Below are 19310 nucleotides of genomic sequence, written 5' to 3'. Positions count from 1 at the left end.
TTGAGATAAAAGGCAGATTCTCAGTTTACTGTTCATAGCATTAATTATAACTGTAACAAAAGAAATGTAAAAGCACAGACAAATCAGAGGTAAAGTGAGAAGAGGCACAGTGGAAATTTATTTATTAGTTTTATTTTCTATGTTGCTTTATCATGGTTGAGTATAACTATTATTCCTGCTAATAAGCTTCTATCACATAGTATTTTCTACATTACAATGCAGTGCTGTCTGCTATGGTTTTATGAGGAAATGGTCAAATGTATAAAGGAGATAGCATGAAACCAATGTCCACAGTGCACTTGCTTTGAAATAACCTGGGTTGCATGTTAGAAATTCAGAATTACGGCCCCATTACAGACTTTTGAAATTAGGTTTCAGTGTTGGGTGTAGAAATATACATATATTCACCCTTTATCAAAGATATTCCTTAGGCACATTATGTTCATTACCACTAGGCATGTTTCAGGTGCTGTGTATATACCTGTGAACAAGTTGGCAAAGAGTTCCCGCACATATGATAAATATTAGAGGAGTAAGATGAATAATATATACACAAATAGATAAGATTTTTTAGACCATGAAAAGCACTGGTGATGGTGTGTAGGGAGGTTACTTTGGGCAAGATATTTAGGGAAAAATCTCTTAGATGTGGCCCTGTAGCTGAATTATCAAAGATAAAGATAATAAGGAACAGATGGAAGGAATATGTGGCATATATATATATATATATATATATATATATATATATATATATATATATATATGGTATACAGTGGTACCTTGAGATAAAAATTTAATTCGTTCTGTAACTGAGCTCGTAAGTCAGTCAACTCGTATATCAAACTACCGATACTGGACCCATGCACCAACACGCCAACTAGCGGCAGCTTTCCGAATCACAACTCATATCTCGGAATTTCACTCGGATCTCGAACAAAAATACAGACCAAGTCGCAGCTCGTATCTTAAAAATATTTGTATGTTGGTCTGTTTGTATCTCAAGGTACCACTGTATCTATGTATGTACCACTGTATCTATATATATATATATATATATACACACACACACATATATGATGGGTCAGGGTTTTGGCCAGGAGATGGCAGAGATGGCTTGTTTTTACTCTACCATATTTGGGACTTCATCTTTGAATCATCTGGAGGCTTCTCTACTTGGAATCATCTGATGCCTGGATTGGGAAGACTCGAACCCCATTAGAACTGTTGACTGGAGCATATACATGTGTCCTCTCCATGTGGTTTGAACTTTCTACAGCATAGAGGCTGATTTCTGGGGAGGCTCCCCAAAGGGAATATCCAGAGAGTAAGCATTTAAAAGATCTATGCAGAAGCATAGTGGCCTTTGATGGCCCTGACTTTGAGGCTGAGTAGTATCATTTCAATATTCTATTGGTTGAAGGAGTCATTCATTTTATTTCCTTTTTTATTTTAATTTTTTTTAATTATAGTTTTTCATTTTCAAAGGGAATAGATATAGACCCTCCCTCTCAATGAGAGAAGTCATCAAGTAATTTGGAACAATTTAAAAATATATAGATATATCCGGGAGCTAGTTAATAAAAGAGATTGTTTTTAATATAATCTCTAATCTAATAATTTGATATAAACAATTAATGATGAACAAAATTATATAATTGACTTAATTTAATATTACAAATGGTCATTATTTAAAGGAGAGAAGCTTCACATTATTTCCTTTTTTAAACGGCATCCATAATAGATTATTTTTTGTTTTTCCAAACTTTTTTATTAATTTTCTTTTGTTTAATTTTCATTAATTTTAATTTATTGTGTTTACATGGATTCAAGTGTCCTAATGAAAATAACTCCCTCACCCTCCAGATTTTTTCAAACATGTGTTGTCTTTTCACAAGTTTGAAGCATGGAAAGGCCCTTGCTATCATCTAGTAAAGCTCCCTCATTTACCTGAGAAAAACTGAGCCAGAGAGGTAACTGACTTGCTGAAGGTTACATAGCCGATTGTTGGAAGATTCTGGTCAAGGTAAGGAATGACAAATTTAAGGGAGGGCGGACAGCACTTATAAATTATGTTGTGACACTACAATACTACAACTCCCACTGTTTTCTCAGTTATAAGTTACTTCCATGTATATTATTCGATTGTATTCTCATTACTGTATAAAGGGGCAATGATGGGTATTAATGTCTCTATTTTATAGATTTGGCAATAAAGGCTTAGAGAGGTCATGTAGCTCATTATGTGGCAGAGCCTATAGGATTAAACCTGTAAGTCTCTAGCTTTCCAGTTCAGGATTCTTTATTCACATGGGGAAAAAGAAGATACCTTTGTCATAATAAAGGAAAGTGGATATAAAGGCTATACGTACTCAATGTCCAGAGCGCTGTGTAAAGCAAAGCAATTTTCCAAGGAATCGAATACTTCCAAACATCCACATGCTTGGTATTTAGTATACAAAACATGGAGAAAACTGGCTAATGTATTCCTTTCAGCCAGACTTCCCGGCATCTTATTAGTATCTCCATGCATGTTTGCAATAAAAAAGTTACAAAAATGAATATCCACATGGGGGAGAGTTCGTACTTCTTTGCGGAAGGTTGTTGCTTGACCTTCCGCCTTGCTTCAGACGCTCTGCATCTGCTTTGGTGACTATATAGCATCTGCTCTGTCCCAGATTCTCAGCAGATGTCATGAATGAGTGAAGCCCAGGTTTCACAGAGAACAAAACAGCGCATGCGCTAAGAATGTTTATTGAAAATGCCTCAGTGGTTACCGATTCCTTATCTGTCACCATCTGGCCAATTCCCATGCTTTGTCAATTTTCACTTTCTATTTTTTTTTTTAAAGACACCTAATCTATTGAACTGATTATCTTGGGTTACTTAGTTAAAATCAAAATATTAGGGGAAATGTTGAGATAAATAAAAATTTAATGAGTACTCATTTTGTATATTTTTAAAAATAAAATCATAGGCCCTGGCTGGTTGGCTCAGTGGTAGAACGTCGGCCTGGCGTGCAGAAGTCCCGGGTTCGATTCCCGGCCAGGGCACATAGGAGAAGCACCCATCTGCTTCTCCACCCCTCCCCCTCTCCTTCCTCTCTGTCTCTCTCTTCCCCTCCCGCAGCCAAGGCTCCACTGGAGCAAGAATGGCCTGGGCGCTGGGGATGGCTCCTCGGCTTCTGCCCCAGGCGCTAGAGTGGCTCTGGTCACAACAGAGCGACGCCCCGGAGGGGCAGAGCATCACCCCCTGGTGGGCAGAGCGTCGCCCCTGGTGGGCGCACCAGGTGGATCCCGGTCGGGCACATGCGGGAGTCTGTCTGACTGTCTCTCCCCGTTTCCAGCTTCAGAAAAATACAGAAAATAAATAAATAAATAAAATCATAAAACATTTCATGTAAGATGACTTTTTTTTTTTTTTTTTTTACAGAGACAGAGAGAGAGTCAGAGAGAGGGATAGACAGGGACAGAGAGATGAGAAGCATCAATCATTAGTTGTTTTTTTGTATTTTTCTGAAGCTGGAAATGGGGAGAGACAGTCAGACAGACTCCCGCATATGCGGGACCGGGATCCACCCGGCACGCCCACCAGGGGGCGACGCTCTGCCCACCAGTTGGTGATGCTCTGCCCCTCCGGGGCGTCGCTCTGTTGCAACCAGAGCCACTCTAGTGCCTGGGACAGAGGCCAAGGAGCCATCTCCAGCCCCCGGGCCATCTTTGCTCCAATGGAGCCTTGGCTGCGGGAGGGGAAGAGAGAGACAGAGAGGAAGGAGAGGGGGAGGGGTGGAGAAGCAGATGGGCGCCTCTCCTGTGTGCCCTGGCCAGGAATCGAACCCGGGACTTCTGCACGCCAGGCCGACGCTCTACCACTGAGCCCACCGGCCAGGGCCAATCATTAGTTTTTTGTTGCGACACCTTAGGTGTTCATTGATTGCTTTCTCATATGTACCTTAACCGTGGGGCTGCAGCAGACTGAGTAACCCCTTGCTCGAGCCAGCAACCTTGGGTCTAAGCTGGTGAGCTTTGCTCAAACCAGATGAGCCTGCACTGAAGCTGGCGACCTCGGGATTTCAAACCTGGGTCCTCGGCATTCCAGTCCGACACTCTATCCATTGCGCCATCGCCTGGTTAGGCAAGATATGACTTTTTAAATGCAAGAATACTTCAATTTGATATGCATTTAAGGGCTTAAGGACAGTCTAACGAGGGCCAAATCGTTGAAGTACTAGCTCTGGTTCTCAAGGGATTTGTGTTTTAGTTACAGAAAAAAGATTAACATCCCAGAAGTGTTTAAATGAAATTCTAGTGAATTTAAAAGTAAGAGCAACAATATATGCTGTGCTAAATAGGTACTGTCTGAGTTTAGGGAAATCCATAGCAGACAACTCCCTTGAAAACAATTTGGATAGAAGCACTTTGGACCAGAGCCACAACATTATTCTTCTTCAAAATAAGGAAAATCTGAACATTAAGTAGAGTTTGTGCTAAGCCAGGAAGGGTGAACAAATGTCATTTGCAGAAAGCATTTAAAGGACAGTTTGCATAGCTCTCTGGTTAAAGTTTCAATACTAGGCAGGGCTAGAGAACAAGGTCAAGTGGGACCTGCTGGGGGAGAACATTTTAAGTCCATGTTCATAGTTTAAACTTCATCCTAAATGAGTGGGGAGTTGAAAAGTTTCATCAGGAGAAGTATTCAGACAGCAAAGTCATCCCCTCTTTGAACAAAATGTGTTAGAGTATATTTCCAACTCCAACTGTCAAGTAAAGAATGTTATTTCCCTAGCTTTTGAATCTGAGTGTGGCCATTATGGCTTGCTTTGTCCAGTGGGGTATTAATTAGCAAGTTTGATATAAGCAGAGACTTAAATACTTCCTAAAAATTTGGCCTTGCCCTCTCTTGCTATTGTGAATCCTTAGACCCCAATATGAACAAGTTGAAGTAGCCTATTAAAAGATGAGTGACTAGTCATCCCACATACTGCAGCAAACCCATCTGAAGGCCCATCCAGGTACAATAGGGTCACCCCAGAATGTCTATCCCTAGACAAACTGAATGATGATGGTAGAGTTAAGCCAAGGTGTCCACAATCAGATGAGCCACCTTGTTGACCTTTAGACTTGTGAGCAAATAAATGGTGGTTGTTTCAAGTCCCTACATCTGAAGGTGGTATGTTACAGAGCAAAAGCCAACCAACATACAAAGACTCATCAGAATGGTATTTATGGTAAGCTTTACCAGGGGTCTCAAACTCGCGGCCGTGCAGCCCGCCCACCAATTTTGTGCGGCCCGCAGACTAATCAAACTTCGTGGATTAGTCTGCGGGCCAGTCTGCGGGCCGCACAAAATTGGTGGGCAGGCCGCATGCGGCCCGTGGGCCGCGAGTTTGAGACTCCTGCTTAACCAGAGACTGGCAAAGTGATTAATTTAAAGAACTATCAGCAGATTTATTGTAGAAACACCGTGGGGGCCCTGGCCAGGTTAGGGCATCATCCCAATAAGCCATACCTGCTGGTTCAATCCCTGGTCAGGGCACAAAGTATCAACCAATGAATGCACACATGAGTGGAAGAACAAATTGATCTCTCTCTCTCCCTTTTCCTCTCTTTCTCTCTCAAAATCAATAAATTAAAAAAAATAAAAGAAACCTGATGTGAATGGCAACATGTTGAGCATAATTTCTTATCAATTATAATAAACATTTTTTTTCCAACACACACAAGAACGCATCTTGGTTTCACTTGATCACAGCATAATATCAAAACAAAGTCTATCTGATTTAATTTTACTGAAATCTAATTTCTGCTACTTCACTTTATTTGACGATGAATTGATTTTTGGCTCTGAATTATGTATCTTCCCTCGGGAAAAGTCATTACGTAGCCCTAAGCCTATGTTTCTACTGGAATAACACGCGGAAAATGTATGTGAGAGCTCGGAACACAGGTCTGAAAACCCTGGCGTACCTCCCTCACTGTACCTCTCCCCGCCCTGCAGCCCCGCCTACTGTCAGAGCAGGGCTTGCACATTATGTGAGTGGAACCGAGAATCCAACATTTTTTTTTTTTTTTAGAAAAATCTTTAGTCAGTCCAAGATAATAAACATGAAATTGGAAAATATATTTCCTCAGTTCTGTAGCTGGGAATGTCATTTGTGCTTCAGCGCTTGAAGGTTTCTTATTACATTGAACTGATCTTGATTGTATCCCAGATGTAATTGCCCTGCTTTGGCTCCTACCATACAAAGCTGAACTTCAGCAGTTTTCTTAAAACAACTCTACATTATCATTTTTTTTTTTTTTTGCTCAGGGGCAGACCATTCCCTGCAGACAACATGGATGCCTCCTCCTCATTGGTATTCACAGCTTCTGTTTAAGGAAGTGTCAGAATAAGGTCCCATCCAAATGCATTATGTGTTTTTATTTTTTTTTTATAGCTCTAGTACATTTGATTTACAGCTACTTCAGCAAACTGTTGTACTCATTATCTCTGTGAGTTAAGGCACTAATATCCCTTTGCTTTTTTACATACTCCGGATTATTGCAACTTTTAAGAGACCCCAGTGATATAGATCATTGACAAAATCAGAACCACATTACATGATTCAGTGCATAATTATTCCAAACTGGATAAAAAAAATGCTATGTCTCAATGCTGCCAAGGTACTCAGACTGCACTGATAAAATTCTTATGAATTGACTTAAACAAAAGATAGGTGACTGTTAATGCTAACACATTCAATGATGTTTGTGCACTGTCTAAAATACTTCATGTGCTAACACGAGACATAAAAAATACTGCCTAAAACTTGGTGTGTCCCGAATGCTTGCTTACAGAAATATTGATCTACCACGTACAGGAATGTCTTTATTCGCAAGAGAAATGGCTTCATTAGTTAGATGACATGCATGTTTACATTTCATCAACCAGAAGGGTCAATGTTAAGATGAATTGATTCCCATACTAAATGATCTATGGATAAACCTTAGAAAAGTCTGATGGACTATTTTTAATGATCTCACCTTGCCTACTCAATTTATAAGCAAAATTATAAGTCCTCTGAATAGATGGGTGGATTTAGATAATTAAATATTTTCTCATATATCAGACAAAAGAGCATTCATTCCTGAATGTGCTGGGAATCTATTGTAGCGTGGTGACTATAGTTAATAATACTGTATTGTATACTTGGAAGTTGCTCTGACAGGAGAACTGTCATTTTTTCACCATGACAACAGCAGCAAAATGGTAATTATGTCAGGTAAAGGATGTATTATTGTGGTAAACATTTCACAATATGTAATATATCAAATCATCACATTGTATACTCTAAACTTACTCCATGTTATATGTCAAATACATCCCAGTAAATCTAGGAGAAAAAAGCATCCATTTCATCTAACCTGTGTGTATCTGAATATTTTTTAAACATTTTTAAAAATTTATTCATTTTAGAGAGGAGAGAGAATGTGTATATGTGTGTGTGTGTGTGTGTGTGTGTGTGTGAGAGAGAGAGAGAGAGAGAGAGAGAGAGAAAGAGAGAGAAAGAGAAAGGGGGGAGGAGCAGGAAGCATCAATTCCCATATGAGCCTTGACCAGGCAAGTGCAGGGTTTTGAATCGGTGACCTCAGTGTCCCCATTTACACTTTATTTACTGCACCACCACAGGTCAGGCAAGTGGTATCTGAATTTAAAATTTCTAGAAGTTGCATTGGTAAATATTACAATTTTAGTATTTTAATATCATTAATTCAAAACTTTTATTGAGATATAATTGGCATATGAAATAACATTAGTTTCAGGTATGCAGCATAATAATTCAATATTTGTATATATTGCAAAATGATCACCACAGCAAGTCTAGTTAATATCCTTTCACCACACAGACTTACAAAACATTTTTTTTGTGATGAGAACTGTTAGGACAGGGATCCCCAAACTTTTTACACAGGGGGCCAGTTCCCTGTCCCTCAGACTGTTGGAGGGCCGGACTATAAAAAAAACTATGAACAAATCCCTATGCACACTGCACATATCTTATTTTAAAGTAAAAAGCAAAACAGGAACAAATACAATATTTAAAATAAAGAACAAGTAAATTTAAATCAACAAACTGACCAGTATTTCAATGGGAACTGACCACCAATGAAAGAGGTGCCCCTTCCAGAAGTGCTGCAAGGGTAGGATAAATGGCCTCAGGGGGCCACATGAGGCCCACGGGCCGTAGTTTGGGGACCCCTGTGTTAGGATTTCTTTTAATTTTGCCCTCATCGATTAGTTCAGTGGTAGAGCATTGGCCCAGCATGTAGATGTCTCAGGTTTGATTCCCTTTCAGGGCACACAGGAGAAGTGCCAACTTGCTTTTCCACTCCTCCTCCTCCCCATCACCTTCCTTCCTGCAGCCATGGCTTGATTGGAGCAAGATGAACCCAGGTGCTGAGGATGGCTCCATGGCCTCTGTCTCAGGTGCTAAGAAGAGCTCGGCTGCTGAGCGACAGAGCAACGCCCCAGATGGGCAGAGCTTTGCCTCCTAGTGGGCTTGCCTGGTGGACCCCAACTGGGACACATGTAAGAGTGTGTCTGCCTCCTTTCCTCTCACTGAACAAAGGAGAAAAAAAAAGATTTCTCTTAATTTTAATTGGAGGACATTTTATCAAATTCTTACTACGTTATTACATGGACTCTGTTTTATAGTGGATATTAAGTGGTGATCTGAACAGAAGGTGCTGTTATTTTGGGAGCTGACTACAGAATTCGTTTGTAGAATAGAAATAGTTATAGCACTTAGTGGGGCTGTTTGGTTAAAATGATGGAGCACCATGGATATCTATAATGGATCTGGCATTTGGCTTATTGAGATGGAGATCTAGGTAAAAATATACACACACTGGAAGGATGAGAACAGCCAGAGAACAAGATGCAACGCGAAGATCCCTGTGACACGAGTGTTCTTAGGAGACCAGCAGAATTTAGAAGAAAAAAGTCTGCCCAGCACATTTGGTTGAGGAATTTTTTTATAAGAACAGAATGGCTATTTCATTCCATCTTTAGTTCTGTCTTATATTGTGCTGACATGAGATTGCCCCCTCTCCATTCCCATGTTCAAATTATATTTAAACATTGTACACACTTAAATGGTTTGTGCGTGCTATTGGGTGAGGAGGGTGTGACAGAGGACGGCGGTCGAGGGAACACCTGCCAACTCAGGAGAGACAAGAAAACCAAGTGTCTACAAATTTTCTTTTCAAAATAATTTTTCTCCTTTTTCTTTTTAAAAAATTATTTTTATTGTGGTAAACATCATACAGCATACAATTTACCATTGTAACCATTTTACCTGTACAGTTCAGTAGTGTTGTATATATTCACATGTAATGCAACAGGTCTCCAGAACCTTTTTATCTTACAAAACTAAAATTCTATACCTTTTAAACAACTCCTTATGTTTCTCTTACCCTACCAGGGGTCTCAAACTCGTGGCCTGTGGGCCGCATGCGGCCCGCCGAACAATTTTGTACTGATTTTTTTTTGTTTTCAACTGCAGTGAGAAAAGTGTTGCGTAACAGTTGCCTTTTGTAGACCTAGTGCGGCCCGCCGAACCGCTGTGATCTTGCTCTGCGGCCCACATGCTGAGTTGAGTTTGAGACCCCTGCCCTAAACCCTGGCAACCACCGTGTTACCTTCAGATATGTTGCATATACAATACAAGGAAGACTTTATTATTGTGTTTTGGAACAATCAAGTGTAAGTTGCCATATTATGTATCACTCTGGAACATTTAGTTTATATTTTCTGTAAACAAAGGAGTTCTTCCTCATTACGGGATACAGGTATCTAAGTGAAAAGATTAATAGATGCACTATTACCAAATAATCCTTAGAACTCATTCAAGTTTTGCCAGTTTTCACCAATTCAGCATCACATTTCACATTCAGTTGCCATATTCCTTCAATCTGGTACCATTTTTCAGTCTTTCCTTGATGTTTCTATCACTGGAATTTTGAAGAGTAGAGGAAATTTTGCCAAATGTCCCTTGGTGTGGTTTGTCTGACATTGTTTCATAATTATATTCATATTATATACATCTTTGGCAAGAATAGCACAAAAATGATGTGTTCTTTTTTTTCCCTTTAAATTCTATCGTGTGTCATATGATTTAAGTTTGTTTCATTATTGGTGATATTAACTTTGATTATTATAGCAAATACCAAGCTTGACTACCATAATGCTACTCATTTTTCCTTTGAAATTAAGTTATTTTATGGGAGATACATTGAGACTATATTAACATCTGGTGTTTGATCATAATTTAAATAAATTAAGATATTTATTTTTGTCCGGATGGAGTCATACATTTTTATTTTATTCAGTGAGTTACAATTATTATTAATTTTGATGTCAAATGTCTTAGATTTGTCTAATAGGAGCCCCTTCATTCTGGCTCCCATGTCTTTAGCTGTCCGTGTCTACAACAATATTTGAGAATCTTACTTTCGGGCACAATAAGATGTTTCAGGATCATTTTATATTTCCTTTATCCTAGGACTGCAATAAGCCATTTCTAGAAGGAGCCTTGATTCCTTTTAACTAGACCATAATATTTAGAAAACAATATTTGGTGGAGAAGTGCTTATTGATATTGGGATATTGCTGCACATCGGCCCTGCCAGTGTAGAGAGCCAGGGTTTCTATGTCTATACATATACTATGTGTATACACACAGACACACAAACACATTTACATTGATACTTCCTGTTTAAATCCAACATCACAGTTCTAGTGGTGCATTCTAGTTTTTCCCCTCTCCGTATTTGTAACTTACCTCAATGGCGTAAAAGTACACTCCCATTTTCTGTAATTCACTGATGTATTTTCTCACTCCACCAGCATATAATAAATCTCCTATTGTTATCACAAGTCCGCACCCCCATGCAATGTGTGGACACCCTTCTCACCCCACTTGAGCTCTGAAACCCTATTCTGAGCTACTGTGATTTTACCTTGCCTTCCCATGTGTTCCTATGTAATCATTTTAAGACTTAATTGTTGAGGAAGAGAAGGGAAAAGAAAATAAGGCAGAGAAAATAAAAGAGAGGGAAGATTTTAAATAATGTGATCAAATTAACTGAATAGTAAATCATCATGAGACAGGACTATGTAAACAGAAGCATTTGAAAATTTCTCACAAGATATAATGTAGGAGGAAAATCAAAAATAGTAGTTAACATATGAATTATAATTTGAACCAAAAAAGTTTCTGTAAAGAGGCTTTCTATGAACAATTAGATATTATCCTGGGGGTATCTGTAGACATAAATATGAATCAGATAAAGGTTATCTTGAGCCAGTCTTATTTATTCATTCATACAATTCTTTAATGATTCATGCATTCATTCAAGTACTTGAGGGCTTACAATTTTCCAGATATATCACAAGACATGAGGAATACAAAGATAATGATTGGTTGTCTTGCTTTTCTTCCCCTTCTAATTATTTTCTTGTCAGCCCATTCCCATCCCAATAACTTATTGTTAATGCTTCTCTCTGGCCAAAAAGAACAAGGTTCAATAACTTGTGCATATCTGAGCAAACATTATATTACTGATGTACCTATCCCAGATAGATTTGAATTTTATAATATGACAACAGGAGCAGTATGCAGAGAGATCATGGAATACCAGCCGATGTAGCATTACTACTATTATTGACGATATATAACAATCAGTATAGCAGAGGACCAATAAAAACATATGGTAGTTATCAACAACTGGTACATCTATAGGGGTAGTCTGACTAAACATTAACTCTGACTTTGGGGTAACTGAGAAAGAATGCAAAAATTCAGAATACAGGATAGTTTAGAGATAGAGAAGGAATCTGAGAATACATGAGTAAGGAGCACACTGTGTGGGCTTGGGAAGAGGCAGAGAACATGAGTCCTAAGGCATGGCAGGTGCCTTAATAAAGGAGGTCTATTGGCCTGACCTGTGGTGGCGCAGTGGATAAAGCATCAATCTGGAAATGCTGAGGTCGCCGGTTCGAAACCCTGGGCTTGCCTGGTCAAGGCACATATGGGAGTTGATACTTCCAGCTCCTCCCCCCCTTTCTCTCTCTCTGTCTCTCCTTTCTCTGTCTCTCCCTCTCCTCTCTAAAATGATGAAATAAAAAAATAAATAAATAAAAAGGAGGTCTATGGTGACAGGGTTTATCCAGTTGAGGGTATGAGATTTTGGGAACAGATACTAAAGCTTCCATCTGTGTAGTGCTAGAGTAGACAACAGATATTGAAGTTTGGAGTCAAAAGAAAGATTCTTTTTTCCTTTTTCAAAGTTTATTTTTTTCAAATATACCTAATATACAAAAAAATTGCATACAGTACCACTACATTTTTATCCACTCATCTATTGATGGGCACTTGGTTTGCTTCCATAACTTGGCTATTTTAAGTAACGCTGCAGTAAACATAGGGGTGCAGATATTCTTTCAAAGTAGTGTTTTGGATTTCTTTGGATATATACCCAGAAGTGGAATTGCTGGGTCCTAGACGGTTTCATTTTTAATTTTTTGAGGAACTTCACTCCTTTCAAAATATGACATTGGCAATTAGTTGTATTATGACTGTAATCCTGTTACAGTCCTGTAATCCTGTTAGGTTGTTAGCTCTCACAGTGTGGACCAGGACTTAGAACTGTGCCTGGCACTTGTCAACTGAGCCATTCATGTTTTCATCATGAATAGATGAGCAAGTGAGTCAGGGAGAAAACACTGTGAGAAAAAGCAGAAAAGAAGTTAAGGATAGAGTAGACTTTCGGCTAAACCATTAAAGATTTCTTTTAACCCAAACTGAATTCTTTCCATAAACATGTGCTCTTGATGTGTGTCCTGTCATCACTAGTAGACTGAGGTAAGAACTCTACCTATCCTGTCAGTTATAAATTTATCAGAAAAATGAGACTTATTCTCTTTATTAGACTCTGTGGACAATCCATATACATTGGGGCATAGCTTATTAAGCTATATCATGGAAGGTTTTTTTTATCTTTTATAAAGAGTGAATGATATAGCTATTTGTGTCATTTATAGGGTTACCCCTCTACCCCTTTTGGGAATCTTAGTTCTTTATAAAAATAGTTCCCAGCAAGAAGTTATAATATACATTAGAATAATTGTTTTGGGGGCATCCTGTAAATAGCACTTCTGGAAAACAAAACTTTACAGAGCTGAAATAAAAACATCTCCTCCATTTTGAAAGTCTTATTGGGTATAGGTTAATGCAGTGACATGACTATTAACAACAGCTCAAATCATTTAAAAATCCAGGCTTCTAAACTATAGCAACAAATGTATATTTTCCCTACAGAATGTCCACAGCAGTATGCGGTTGATGAAAGCATGCATTCAGTAATAAGTTGGGTGCCATTAAAGAGCCTTATTTTTCAAATGTTCCTCTGCACCTGAAGGGCATTTGAGAAGTTCGCTCATCTCTACTGTGTGACTGGCACAGAGCATGTTGCCTTGGTTCAAGTGGTTCGGAGCTGTGGGTACTTCACTGTTTTCGTTCTCCTCCCTCTTCCCACCCACAGCACTCAGCAGTTCATAGAGTCAGCTTAACAATTCACTGCCTCCTCATAGGCGCAGAACTTTCTCAGCAGTTGGGCATGATGTGAAGTTTAATAAGATAAAAACAGCTAATTAAGTAAAATAACGACAAAAGCACAGCACCACAATTGACAGCTGGCGTTTTACTTGTCAGGTGTCACCTGAGGCAAGGGAGTTTGATATTCCAGTCTTAAATATAACAATAGTAGAGGTGTCTCTTATTAGTTCAGAAAAAGATGCTTCCCATAAAACTTTCTCATTTCTTCTTTCCATTATCCTTACATTAAAGAGAAGTGATATTGCAATTTATCAAGACTGATCAAGTAACCATAGTTAAGAAACATATATGCCTTTTAATTTTAATCCAGGATATTTACATTAAGTAGAAATGACCCAGATAAATTGAGATGACTGATAGAAATATATTTTAGATTAGTATTGTGTTTTTTTAAGTATTAATGACAATGTTCAATATATAGGAGATATGGGGTTTCTTGTAATAGAATGTCCAGCTAGCTTTGGCTTTACAATGATGAACACACTATATTGTGTAACAATCTGTAGACGGATTTGGGATTCATAGATTTTTGTAGAGTAATGGTGTAAAGGCTACTGGTCAACTTCTGTGTAAGTGCATTGGTTTTCTCTTCATAGCCTCAAGATGGTAGTCACAGCATCAGCCGTAATTGGTTCTATAAGTCAGGAATCAAAGGCAAGGCAAGCATGTCATCTTACCTATTTACCGGGGGATGAAAATAAATGTTGATTTTCTAGACATCTCCAGGATAGTTGCCTTCCTTTCATTCACTAGGTTTGAAGCACACACCCATGCATAACACAATAATGGAGGCAAAAGGAAGGGTCATGCTTGACTTAGTTTAGCCATCATCCTTCTCTTGTGGGGACTGGAGAGTGACTGCCTTCCTTGATTATGTTGAAATAAATTGGGTTCTATTACAAAGCAAAAAGGGATGAGCGATGCTAGCTATTAGACAGGCAAGCAAAACAGGCATTGGGAGTATCAAATGAAATGATACATGTAGATATGTGTGTTAAAATCCACTTACAACTCTACAGTTGCATTATTAATTACCTGAAGCAGCTAACAGATAACCAGGATCAACGTTCTACTAGAAATGTGCAGACAAATAACTAAGTTATATAAAACCAGGTGTCCTGATCTCAGAAGGTAAGGAAAACCTTTCCAAGTGATTTCGATGAGAATCCTTCCCAAAGAGCTGTTGATTTCGATGACCATGATAGAGAAAGAGCGAAGACAGAGAAGGCATTCCTTCTAGCTATATACAGTAGATAAAGCATATCTGTTTTCTGTTTCCTTCTGAAGTGTCAAATAAAATAAAAGTGTATAAACAGACACAAAAGAGAAATATTCAGTACATGAGAGATGTTTGCTGCATTTGGTACAATGGAAAGTAGATGGGGGGAAAAAAAAGAAGGAAACACCAGAGCAGGAAGGATGTTAAACCATTGCCTACACTCATTTTGCGATAGTCCTCAGCCTAAAATGTGTCCTGTTCTTCCTAAAAGCCATGTCTGCCTCTGTCATTGTGAGAACTGGAGGCAGAGATGAGAACAGGGAGAAAAGCCATCCTTGAGTAGGAAGACATAATTGTAGCAGGTAGTTTTGCATTTTATACTTTTAAAGAAAATGAACCATAACAGCTTCTTGCAGCATATATCTCTCTGAAATAGAACAAATTAAATGTAGCAGGTATAGATCTCAGTTTATATAATCTCAGACTTTCAGATTTTATATATATATAAAATTTTCTAAGATGCATTGTATCCATAGTGATGCTTTTTGCTACAAGTTCAAAATACTGACTAAAAATGACTTAAAATGATGATCAATTTACTGTCTCCCACATCAAGAAGTCCTGAGAGAGGTGGTCCCAGAGTTGATTAATTCAGAAGCTGGATGATATTGTCAAGTATATTTTGACAGAGTTGATTAATTCAGAAGCTGGATGCTATAGTCAAGTATATTTTCTTCTTTTTGCTCTGTCATGTTTGGAGTTGGCTCTTGTCCTCGGGTGTTCTCAAGATCATGGTTCTAAGCAGCATCCCTCCCCTCCCCCCACTCACACACAGCCAAAGTGGAAAAAGAGCAGTTTCTTCTGACATGTTATTCTCAGCAGGGAGGTAATTGTTCCCAGATTTTAAAGGCATTTATGTGCATTTTTAAAAATAATTTATGGGTATAATATTGAGGCAGGAAGTCAAATAGGTGCTTACTTTGTGCTCTTATATACCCCTTGCCTCCTGTTAATGTATGACCTTTCAATAAAGAGGAACGTCAAACCCACTCTACATGAAAGGATCACCATATTGTGTCTTCCTTCCATCAATTTCTATCCTGCATGGTTAAATATTAACTCATCACATTCTTAATAATCAGAGTGGTGTTCATATATGTTGCATTTCTATTAATCATAATAATTACAATGGTTCAAATGCCCAGAAGAATACAAATGAGGTGATTATTGCAGAGCTATGTTAGGCTCTTCCTACGTATTATCTTGCTTTGATATGCGACATCAAGCTGGGAATAAAGAAAACAGAAGTTAATCTAATAAGAATATATTATGATTTGTTTGATATTTGCAAGGATAAGCTCAATAACTTTTCTGAGCAAATTTATATTGAAAACCAAAAGAACTTGATAGAACCACATTTCTAAAATAATTTAAAAGTGACTCCAGGTATTCTTTTTGCATTATTATTAGTTTTGCTTTCCAAACATTAACAGATCAACAGTATATTTCCATGACTTTATAAACTAAAGTCCTATACTAGCATGCTATTATTCCTATATTAAACAATATATAAAAATCATTCCTTTGTAAAATCTTCCCCTACTTTTAGCATAAAATGAGTTTTACTTCCATTCATCCTAATGATATTTAAACATTTTCTTATACATTACATTACCTCCTCAGTTTTTTTAAAGCCCTAATTAGCAAGAGTTTCTGTCTACTGAATAATGGAGAATAGCTGAGCATAAGGCAGATTATCTAATGGTTTAGTTCTATGGCTGATGCTCTTAACTCTAGTAGGCTCCAAAGACAGATTACAATTCTGACGAGAGTTTAGAAACCTGATGTTTCTCAAGTCTAAGAGACAGTGGTGGGTGCTCAGTAAATATATATTTGTTGCAATAATGAGAATTGAAAATCTGTAAGCAAGTAGAGCATTTGTGTAAGAGTGGAGGCTAGATATGTCTACTGCATAAACAGGAACGTGAGCAGTGGAAGATGTGTCCATAGGTCAGTAACTTTCAACCTTTCTCATCTTGTGGCATGCACAAACTACTAAAATTCCATGGCACACCCCAATAAATTTATTTTTTGCTGATCTGACAAAAAAGAAAAAGTATAATTTTGATTTATTCATACCAGGTGACTACTGTTGTATTGGCTGTTGTCATTTTTAAATTTGACAATCTAAGGGGAAAAATATCAGAACCCCTGACTAAATAGATATTGCATGTTTAAAAATCCTTGTAACATACCAGTGTGATGCCACATACCAGTTGACAATTGTGGCTATAAAACAACAATATTTATTTCTTTTATTATTTGCGTGACATTGGGAGAATTAAAAAGCTTATTTGAGCTTTCATTTTTTTAGCTTAAAAGAAATATCATTTTATTACTTAGCTCATATTTTTGTAAGTCAGGAATTTAGACAGGTACCATATTTCCCCACTTTTTAAAGAAAAAATTGGGGTCTAAAACCTGGGTGTGTCTTACACAGTGCTTGTCGATATTTTTTACTTGCATTTCCCGCTTTTCCGGGCTTGTTTTTGCGCTCATTGTTGAAGACAGTGATTCGTCGTGAGACACAGATGAGGACAAGCTAATGGATGGGAGTTTTGACAGTGATGAGGAGTTGTATGAATTTCATGATGAATAAAACTTGAGTTCAATAACTTTATGTAATTTTTTTTCAAATTTCGGGATCTGAAATTAAGATGTGTCTTATACATGGTGGAATACGATAACTAATATTGTGAGGGAAAGTTGTTTCTGCTCTAAGATGTCTGGAGATGCAGCTGGGGTCTGAAATAGCTGGATGGCCCGTCCCTCTTCCTCCCTCTCCCTTCCTCCCTGCTGCTCTTCTCCCTATTGGCCTTTAAAGCCATCCAGGTACACTGGTCTGGGGAGTTACAGTCCACCACTCAGAGGGTAGAATATCAAAGAACTTTTGGCTATCTTCAGTCCACCACCAGGACTTAATACAATGTTGTTACATACGCGTGTTAATAATCTAAGTCTGTTTTACTAGTGTGGAAACTCCTGAGAGAGTTAGTGTATTTAATTTTTTTAAAAAAGGCAAGGAACTCTTAGTTTCTGCTTTGTTTTTCTATTGAGAATGTCTTGACTTTGAATTTATAATCTACATTAAGGGACTAAATGAACCATGTAGACAGCATCAGATGAGGTAAAGTAAATTCTATCTACAGTTTGATCTTTGTTAATAAAGGAAAATGAGGAAAATGTGACCTTTATTTTCATGATGTTTTCAGAGAAACCTTTTTTTTTTTTTTTTTAGAACTTTTAGCCATTTGACTATTTCACAAAATTTTACGGATTTAAAAGAATCTCAGGTGTGTAACTGGGATGGCTCTATACGTGAGGGACTACATCTGAGTAATCTCTGGCACAAATGGGACTGTGCATCTGTGCAGCTCACTGTGTGATGTAACACTAGGAGAACGCACATACACTAATGTTTCCTGTGCAGGTTCGCTGTGCATAGTTTTGCAGGCTCAGAATTTTTAAACTCCATCTTCTTAACCCAAACAGAGAAAAATTCTCCTGTTTTCATTTGGTGTTGACACTTTCATCTAGCTAGTCTTTGTCAAGTGCCAATTCTGGCATGTCATCTGTATTGTGTATATGGGTGTGTTTTCAGACTTTATTTTTAAAGAGCTCTTCTAGGTCCACAATAAAAATGAGATGACGGTCCAGAGATTTCCCAGATTCCCCACACAAGCCAAACCTCCTCCGTTATGGAACACCACTCAGCAGAGTAGTACCTTTGTTACAACTGATGAGCCTACATCGACAAACAATATATCTGAAAGTCCCTACTTTACCTCTGGGTACTCTACATTCTGTGGTGTTGGGCAAATGTATAAGGACAGGTGTGCATCATATGGTATCATGCAGAATATCTGAACTGCCCCCAAGTTCTCTGTGTTCCACTTATTTATCCCTTGCCCCTTCTCTAGCTTTCATTTTTCAAAACCTTTTAAAAATGAATATAATTGCAGCTGTCTTGCAGGATTGCCCAGAGGATTAGCTATAATGTTGCATGGCACACAATGGACATTTAACACATGGGCGCTGTTATTATCATTTTTATTATTATTAAATAAGCTAACATAAGCAACACAGGTATCAATCTTCTGTTACTCTGGCTTCGATCGTTCAGTTTTACGTACCACATGAAGACTGGAGAAAACGGAGTTGGGGATTAGAATCCAAGGTTGGTAGGACCAGAAGGGACCTGAGAGGTCACAGTATGTCCCAACCACGCCCTCTTATCAGGTAAAGGAAGCCCAAGCTTGCCAAGTGTCTTGCTCTAGATACCACACAGACGACCTAGATGCTACTTACAAATTACATTTCATAGAAAGACCACATTTCAATAAACCAAAACTATAATTATATGAATGGCAATATTCC

The sequence above is a fragment of the Saccopteryx bilineata genome, chromosome 2, assembly GCF_036850765.1.
Source record: "Saccopteryx bilineata isolate mSacBil1 chromosome 2, mSacBil1_pri_phased_curated, whole genome shotgun sequence".
NCBI classification, from domain to species: domain Eukaryota; kingdom Metazoa; phylum Chordata; class Mammalia; order Chiroptera; family Emballonuridae; genus Saccopteryx; species Saccopteryx bilineata.
The sequence above is the reverse complement of the archived record's forward strand: the minus strand, read 5'-3'. Positions refer to the sequence as shown.